This window comes from Cervus elaphus, chromosome 32 (genome assembly GCF_910594005.1).
Source record: "Cervus elaphus chromosome 32, mCerEla1.1, whole genome shotgun sequence".
Classification (NCBI taxonomy): domain Eukaryota; kingdom Metazoa; phylum Chordata; class Mammalia; order Artiodactyla; family Cervidae; genus Cervus; species Cervus elaphus.
Genome location: NC_057846.1, coordinates 25,324,297 through 25,333,613, shown reverse-complemented (window position 1 = coordinate 25,333,613; position 9,317 = coordinate 25,324,297). Strand labels below are relative to the sequence as shown.

Genomic DNA, 9,317 nt, shown 5'->3' with positions numbered 1-9,317 from the left:
TTATTTGCTCAGGCTAAATTCTGCAAAAGCATGATGATCCTTCGCTATCTGCCTTTATTGAAGAGTGGAACCCTGAAAAATTGATTGGAAGTTATAGGCACAAGTTTCACATCAACTGGGGCTTCCCTCTAGTTTAAAATAGGCTAGGCTGTTTCTTTGGGGCTGTACTTCTCTTTTTTTCCAAGATGCTGCCCATCTCTTCTGCTGTCTCCCACTGCAGAGTTCTGTTTCTTATGTGCCAGAGAATTAACTCCAGTCTTCTCCCACGGTGGAGAACAGTTGGTTGCTGGGCTGGCTGGCTGGTGAGGGAGTGAGGATTGTCCTGTGAGAGTTTCTGCCTGGTTCTTAAACAGCTTTTCATTCTTTTACTACTAGTTTCTGGGGCTTTGTGGGTTTTCTGCTATAAATCATGTTGCCTCCTTGCTGTCCTCGTTAGCAGTCTTGATTTGAGCTTTTACAGTTCTGTTATTCTGTTATGACTCTTTCATTTGGTTTCTACTTCCAATATGTTGTTATTGTCTTCTCTTTTGATATTTTTGCCCTTATGGGTTTATGCCTTAAAACACAACACAACAAAGCAAGCTTGTTTTTGTGCACACTTGAGAAGAAGCAGCGGCTAGTGCATATTTTCAATCTCCTATCTTTAGCCAGGAAATTACACTTTCATTCCAAATATTTATTATAACTATAACAAATACTCATTGTACTAAATGATGAAACATTTAAAAACTAATGGTTAACATTATTGTATTTCTTTTGAATCTATATTCCCTGCACATATATTTAATGCCAATTTAAATGTTTAATATTTACATTTATAATTTATAATTACATATTATATAAATATAAAAGATATTAAATAACATATATAAATGCTTAATACATGTGTATTTAAGTAAACTACCATCAATTTTGTATGTAGCTTGCTTTTTAAAATTTACTATTGTATCATGAGCATTGACTCATAAAATGATAATTGGAGCATGAGTTTTAATGGCCTCACAATATTTGATATTGTCAATGAATACAATTTCTTCAAAGTATTTACTGTTAGTCACTAAGATTGCTTTTTGGAGTTCAGCTTGTTTTTGATGAGCGTCCTGTTCCCGTCTCTCTTCTCCACAAGCGGTACACTTAACCTTCATCAGACTCACATGATGTGGAGGAGTTCCTTGACCTCTGTTTATTGACAGAGGAGTATTGCTAAATTAGTCCTGGAAAATCCTTCAGAAATACTCCAGAAAATCTTGCTTGAGGAGCAGAGCAGCAGTTACTGGACTCCCTCACTGTGCGGACTGTTGCTGCTGCTGTATCGTGTGCCTGCCTGTGTGTGTATTTGTCTGTGTTAGTGTGTGCCTGCCTGTGTGTGTATTTGTATGTGTTAGTGTGTGCCTGCCTGTGTGTGTGTATTTGTCTGTGTTAGTGTGTGCCTGCCTGTGTGTGTATTTGTATGTGTTAGTGTGTGCTTTATGGCTGGGAGAGGGCAGCAAAAATTCCCTCTTTTTTTAAACCCACATGGGCCACCGAGCATGCATGGACTTTTATACTCGCCATGGGGTAGTGTGGCCAAGCTAATGGTTTTATGAATACCACTTCCTTTGACATTCCTATGGCATACAAATTAACATTTATTTATTTAAAAATTTTTTATTGGAGTTCGGTTGCTTGACAGTGTTGTGTTAGTTTCTGTTGTACATCAAAGTGAGTCAGCGATACATACACGTATGCCCCCTCCTTTTGGATTTCCTTCCATTTAGGTCACCGCAGAGCGCTGAGTGTGGAGTTCCCTGTGCTGAGCAGTAGGTTCTCATTGGTTATCTGCTTTGTACATGGTAGTGTCTCTATGTTAATCCCTACCTCCCACTTCACTCCCCGCCTTGGTATCTGTACATTTGTTCTCTACGTCTGTGTCTCTTTTTATCCTCCCAGAACAGCTCTGGGTTTGAGATTGGACTGTCCATGACTGTAAATCGTGTACATGCATACTGACTTTATTTCCCAGGTTTTGATTCTATTCTGAATGTACAATGGCAGCATCTGATTTTCTGAGAATCATGATTCAGTTTTTTCAGAACACGTGTCTAGTATGAAAACTTTAACTTCCAACAAGACCCGATACTCTTTCCCATTCTTGCAAATGCCAAGTAAACTGTATCGCATAACTGTGACCCCTTCTTGAGTCTGAAGACCAGTTCTGCCACTGAGGTATTGTTGAAACTGTGAAGGTGAGATCATTTAGCATGAATGAAGTTGCTAATCTTTTCTAAGCTTCACTTGCCTCTTGTAAAAATTAAAATATATCTCCCCTCTCTTCCATCAGAAGACTGATAACAAGGTCAGATGAGATGATTTCAAGTTATTCATAAGTATTTAATGGACATTGCAGAAGATCTGAGTCCTGAAAATAGAAGTTTTCTCCTCATTTCTCTACCTTAAATGCCAGTTCCTTTATAACAAATACCTCTCCTCTATGCTTCCACAGCATTTTTGTCAAGTACAGACAAGATTATCTGATGATAATGTTTGTTTTTTTCCCTCTAAAATCTGTATGTTGAGCTCCCAGAGGTTGAGGATTTTGTGTCTTAAGTCCTGCCATCTAATAGAGTACCTGACATGCAATAGGTCTTAGTTAATGATTGGGAATTGAGTCAAGTGGGGAATGCTTTGAGAAGGGCTTTAGAAATATAAGGTACTTTGTAATATTGTCTTCTGTGTAGGGCTTTGCATTGTACAAAGTTCTTTCACATGTATTATTCATTTACTTGTATTTGATCTTCCCGGTGATCCTGTGAAGGCAGATGTTAATATCTTTATTTTGCAGAGAAGACTTAGAGTAAGATAGGTTTTGGGGTAAGAAATGAAAAAAATGAGTAAGTATCCTTTGCAGTTTATATGAATTTATGAAGAGAAGTCCCTTGGTTATTGGATGTGGGACTGTGCCATTTTGAGAAATGGAGACACATTCTTCACAATTCAGAGCTAAATAATCATTCGATTTCTACTCGTCTTTAAACATCTTGATGAACTAATCAGAGACACAAATGACATAATTCAGTGCTGTTCTTTCAGAAACATGAAAGCCCTATTCTGCCTTTATAGTAAAATGTTTTAATGTTTAGTTTTTGTTTATAACTTGCTCTCTTTACACTGATGGTTTGCACTTAATTTGGTGTCTCTTTTGTCCATAATCTCTTTACCTTTAAGTGATCTTTTATCTTTCCTGGAAACAGCTGACAACACTGTTTTTCAGCTCAGGACGTTTTCATAATTACATTTTTAGCCTTGAGGGAAAAATTGTATACCTCATCAAATCCTCTAGCTCTGCAACTGAGTAACTTTAACAACCCCAAATACCATTTGCTGCCATTATAACTTAATTGTGAATTAGGTAAAATAAAACTGCTTTATGACTTCTGACCATGTTAAATTCTGCTAAATGGAAGTGTTTTATATAGTGTTTTAATGTTACCAGTAAGTCAATAATATGGACTGTCTCAGGTGTTCATTTTCATTGAGACACCTTGACCCACTGAACCAGTATACATCAACACTGATTTAGTCACTTTTACATATTCTGGTACAAAACTGTTCCTCAGCGTGACAACATGGTGCTGTGTTTTGTTTGTTTTGCAGCAGTCTCTTGTTTATAAATTCAGCACTTCTCAGCAGTGTATTTTAGTTGGTCTGTTTTCTCACACTTTGCATGCCACTGAGTTTTTCTTTGCCTTGCTAAAATTTATTTTTAACTGAAGGATAATTGCTTTACAATATTGTGTTGGTTTCGACCATACATTAATGTGAATCAGCCATAAGGGTGCATATGTCCTCTGCCTGTTGAACCGGCCTTCCACCTCCCACCCCATTCCACCTCTTGTAAAATAGATGTGCTGCGCTTAGTCACTCAGTCGTGTCTGACTCTTTGTGATCCCATGGACTGTAGCCCACCAGTCACCTCTGTCCATGGGTGCCGAGGTCCAGCCCCGGCAGGACCAGGAATACCCAACGGATGAGTGGCGTCGGCGAGGAAGACAGACAGACACAGAGAAGGTTGCGTAGAAGAGGTAGCTTTTTTTTTATTTTTAGGATAGCTCAGTTTTTATAGAATGAACGTTACCTCCCCCTTAAGTCATCACATATTACATCAGATGTTGGTTTGTGCTTCTGTCAATATTTTTCCCCCATGCATTCATCTAGAATGTTTCTGATTACAGGGTTTATTCTTAAATGTCCCGTACATAGTCTTCTTGCCTCACTGGCCTAACATTCTCACTCTAACAAAAACAATGTTCCACAAATCTCAGGTATAGTGTAAATTCTTTGGACAATAAAACAATACATGGGAAGGGTCACAGTAACATGTTTGACATTTCTGAGAATAGTACCATGAGCAAAACCTGATATTTTTCTTTACCTGAAACCACAAAATCCCAATTTACAATGATTAACTATTAAGCAGCAAAAACACCTCTATTTTTTTTTCATTTATTTTTATTAGTTGGAGTATAAAACACCTCTATTAATAGTGAGATAACGGCAGTGAAGCTGGTTAGTATAAATCTTCTATTGAAATCCTATGTACCCCATTTTCTAATTTTACAAAAATACCCATAATATCCCATGTTGTTTAAAGAACAGGAAACAATGAACAAATAGCAGCAAGGAAATAGCAATAGTGAAAACCCTTTCAACCAAGGAGCAAGTAAACTGAAGCAGTACATCTACTTCTAAATCTAAATGCCTCTACTCTTTTCTATTCTGGAACATTATAATCTTTTAAGCAAGCAGCCAAATTATACCTGTGGCCTCTTCTTTTTTGACTTGATGTTTATGGTCGTGTCCTGAGCCAGAGCAATCATGAGCATTTCCAAAAAGGCTTGGACTTTTCCAGCGAGGCCTTATTACTATATATTATGTTTCCAAAAATTAATAGAAAGCCCAACAACAGTAAGAGAGAAGGAAGAAAGGGACATACCGGGCCCCCGGGACAACCTCGAGGGGAAGAGCTGCCTTGCAGATTCCTTTCTCATCCCGTGACCTTGTCCCCGGGACAATCTCAAGGGGAAGAGCTGCCTTGCAGGTTCCTTTCTTGTCCCGGTGGCTCCGGAGGGGACATATTGGGCCCCCAGGGCAGCCTCGTGTGAGGAAGAGCTGCCTTGCAGGTTCCTCTCTCGTCCCATGACCTTGTCACAGACTGGGAGTACCCCGGCGGCTCCCGACACATGGGGATCCTCCAGGCAAAATTACTGGCATGGCCATGCTCTCCTCCAGGGCATCTTCCCAACCCAGGAATCGAACCAAGGTCTCCCGCATTACAGGCGGATTCTTTACCATCTGAGCCACCACCAAAGCCAGTGGGAATTTGCTCTATGACTCAGCTCAAACGAGTGCTCTGTGACAACCCGACTGGGTGTTATGAAGAGGTGGGACTGGGGCTCCCTTCGGTGGACTTGCCGTGTGGCTGTAGTGATTCTTCCTTTGGGCCAATAAGCTACTCGGATCTGGTACAAAGAGAAAGCCTCTATTAATTTTGATATTCACCCAGCTTCCTTCTCTTTTGCATTAATTGTACGTTGGGCTGATTATTGCACTGTGCTTAGTCACTCAGTCTGTCCTTTTCTTTGCGACCCCGTGGACTGCGGCCCACCAGGCTCCTCTGCCCGTGGGATTTTCTGGGCAAGAATACTGGAGTGGGTTGTCATTTCTTACTCCAAATTATTATTATTGCGTTAGTTTTGGTCACTTTTCCATCAGAAAGGTGAAACAAGGATATTGTCGAAGGTGTTAACAGAAGGAATTCTGACTTGCACATTTACTTACATGAAAATGTAGAGTGTACAAGGCTCTTCACCCTCTGATACATGTACAACTACCTGTGTGTTCTCTACTCCAGTTTTTGTCCATATAAATCTTATGGTTCAGGCAAACCAGAGTGTATTCCTATCATCCTCTCAAGTAATAGCGCCCCCCTGCCATTCTTCATGCTTCTGCCTCTCCAGAAACCTCTCAGCTCGCCTGTTTTTCAATGTCCGGCCCAAGTATCGACTCTTCCCCACCGGTTGTACTACTCTGTGCCTTCACAACTATCCCTTACCCCCTGCAGCTTCCACGTGAAGTAGGTTTAAATGTTCTCCCAGTAGTGGTAATTACTGTTTTAATGTGATTATTTGGTTTCACAATGTCTAGTAGAACCCTATAGAGATGAAACTTCCCTCTAAGCAAGGCATTGTTTTCCCTGTATCCCATAAATTTTGATGTTAAGTTTTTAGTATCATGTTCAAAGTATTTTTTACTTCCCTGCATTTCCTTACCTCCTTTGACTTTGAATAATTTTAAATATGTTGCTGAGTTTCCAAATATTTGGGGATTTTCCACATATTTTAAAATTATTTCTAATTTAGTTCATTTGTGTTGAGAGAATCATGAGTACTGTCATAATTTCAATTAATTTAAACTTCTCATGATGAAATGGTAGGATGACATCTCCAACTCAATGGACATGAGTTTGAGCCTGGCCTGCTGGAGTCCATGAGGTTGCAGAGTTGGACACAATTGAGTGACTGAACAGCAGACTTCTCAAGTTTTATTTCATGGACCAGCATGTACTCTTTAAAAATATGTAAAGATTTTGCTCTGTTGTATTCTATAAATTTTGATTGAGTTATATTGATTGAGTTATTCATATCATCTTTACTGATTTTCTCATTACTTCTATCAGTTGCTAAGAGAGGGGTGTTAAAATATCCAACCATAATTATGGATTTCTGTTTATTTTTCCTTTCAATTCTGTCTATTCATATATTTTGAGATTCTTTTTAGACATATATGCATTTAGGATGGTTATATCCTTTTATTTTTTTTTAAAGCAACCATTTGTATATTTATTTTTTTTTCCCATTTATTTTTATTAGTTGGAGGCTAATTACTTTACAATATTGTAGTGGTTTTTGCCATACATTGACATGAATCAGCCATGGATTTACATGTGTTCCCCTTCCCGATCCCCCCTCCTGCCTCCCTCCCCATCCCATCCCTCTGGGTCTTCCCAGTGCACCAGCCCTGAGCACTTGTCTCATGCATCCAACCTGGGCTGGTGATCTGTTTCACCATAGATAGTATACTTGTTTCAATGCTATTCTCTCAGAACATCCCACCCTCACCTTCTCCCACAGAGTCTAAAAGCCTGTTCTGTACATCTGTGTCTCTTTTTCTGTTTTGCATATAGGGTTATCATTACCATCTTTTTAAATTCCATATATATGCGTTAGTATACTGTATTGGTCTTTATCTTTCTGGCTTACTTCACTCTGTATAATGGGCTCCAGTTTCATCCATCTCATTAGAACTGATTCAAATGTATTCTTTTTAATGGCTGAGTAATATTCCATGGTGTATATGTACCACAGCTTCCTTATCCATTCAGCTGCTGATGGGCATCTAGGTTGCTTCCATGTCCTGGCTATTATAAACAGTGCTGTGATGAACATTGGGGTACACGTGTCTCTTTCAGATCTGGTTTCCTGTGTATTTTCTGATGAAGGCTTTTTTCTTTATTTCTTTCTGTTTTTTTTGGCCATGAGTGATCTTAGTTCCCTGACGGGGGATTAAACCTGTGCCCCTTGCAGTGGAAGTGTGGAGTCCTAACTACTGGACCACTAGGGAATTCCCAAGGATTATTATATCTTCTTGACTTACTGACTTATTTATTATTATGAAATATTCCTCTTCACTCTGGTAATAGTCTTTGTCTTGAAGTCTACTTTGATGTTAATATAGCCCTTACAGTTCTTTTGATTGGTATTTGCATGGTATATCTTTTCCCATCCTTTGTTTTTTAACTGACCTGTATCAGTATGTTGAAATGAGTTTATTGTAGACAGCATGTAGTTGGGATTTGTTTTTTAAATGGCAATCTCTCTCTCCAACATCTCTGCCATATCTGAGCCTGGTTCTGATGCTTTCTTTGTCTCTTTAAGCTGTGTTTTCGTCTGTTTTGCCTTGTAATTTTTTGTTGAAAGCCAGACATAATGAACTGGGTAAAAGAAATTGTAGTATATATACCATTAGTGATAGGCTGGTAAGGGATGAATAGAAAGGAAACATCGTGTAGTCTTATGCTTGTGTTTAAGTCTTTTGCTGAGCTGTGTCCCTGGGCTGTGACCTTCACAAGTGCTTCTTACTGACCTTTCCATTGGTGAAACAAAGTCTCAGGGGCTGGAGTTGGGTATTTTCTTTTCCCAAGGTTATTTAAGGTCTGGTAAAACCCCAATAGATTCTGTTCTGGTAAAATATTTTCTCTTGAGAGAAGACCTTGTTAAGAACAGAATGCTCTGGGCATATTTCAGAATAGCTATTTTCTCCCTCATCCTGTGAAAAGCATGAGATTTTTCCCCTCCAGTCTTCACTATGAGAATCTCATAGTGCTCCTGAAGGTAAAATACAAAAGTACAAAGGTATCCCTAATACCAGACCCCCTTGGAGTTTTTAACTCTCAGCCTTACCCAAACTGAGCCTCCAGCAGTTTGTAGACTACAATTTATTTTCTTGCCCAGAACTGGTTCTCTGTATCTACTGGGCTATCTTTCCAATTTCGAGGGCAGCAGTTTGCCCTGTGACTTAAATTCCCTGATGGGGTTAAAAAGAGTGGTTGATTTTCAGTTTTCGTCAGCTTTTTACTTGTTAAGAAAGAGTGATGATCTTCAGATTCATTACATGCTCTACTGGAAGCTGGAAGCCAGTCTCTTACTTTCAGGTGAAATATTAGTTCTTTTACATTTAATTATTTATATGGTTGAATGTAAGTTCACTGTCTTGCTATTTGTTTTCTACATGTGCTTTATTCTCTTTGTTCTCTTTCCCTCTATTTTCTGCTCTAGGTTTGATTATCTTTTAATGCCTAGTTTCATACCCATGTCACCTTATTAGCAATACTTCTGTATTTTTATAAGTTTGTATTTTGTAAAATACTTCTGTATTTTATAAGTTTATAAGATAGTTTTAACTTTAAACACTTTACCTTCAAATAAAATCATACCATTATGTTATTTTATATAAAGAAACTCACAATAGCAATTTTCCCTTTTTGTTAGAGATGCTGTCTTAGATTAAATTAACTGTTGAAATATCCATCTATTTTTAGTGTAGAGAGTGACTCTTTATAAAAGGGAGTAGGAATTAATGAACGATAAAGTAGTCTACCAAAATCTAGCACTTAAATTTTAAGTATAGAGTATTATAGAATTATTGCATAACAGAATGTAATGTATTGAGAATAAAATATATTCACAAACATAGGACTTCTGTATGTATCATTTCTTAAT

The 9,317-nt window shown here is 38.3% G+C and overlaps 1 long non-coding RNA gene across 1 annotated transcript in view; it reads left to right on the top strand.

Annotated features, from left to right (window-relative positions):
- The first annotated feature begins 8,688 nt into the window (after window positions 1-8,688).
- The window catches only part of LOC122688087, a 130,922-nt gene continuing 130,293 nt past the window's right edge, over window positions 8,689-9,317 (top strand). The window contains exon 1 of the long non-coding RNA XR_006339324.1: window positions 8,689-8,749. This is a non-coding gene — a long non-coding RNA (uncharacterized LOC122688087). The remainder of the gene's footprint in view (window positions 8,750-9,317) is intronic.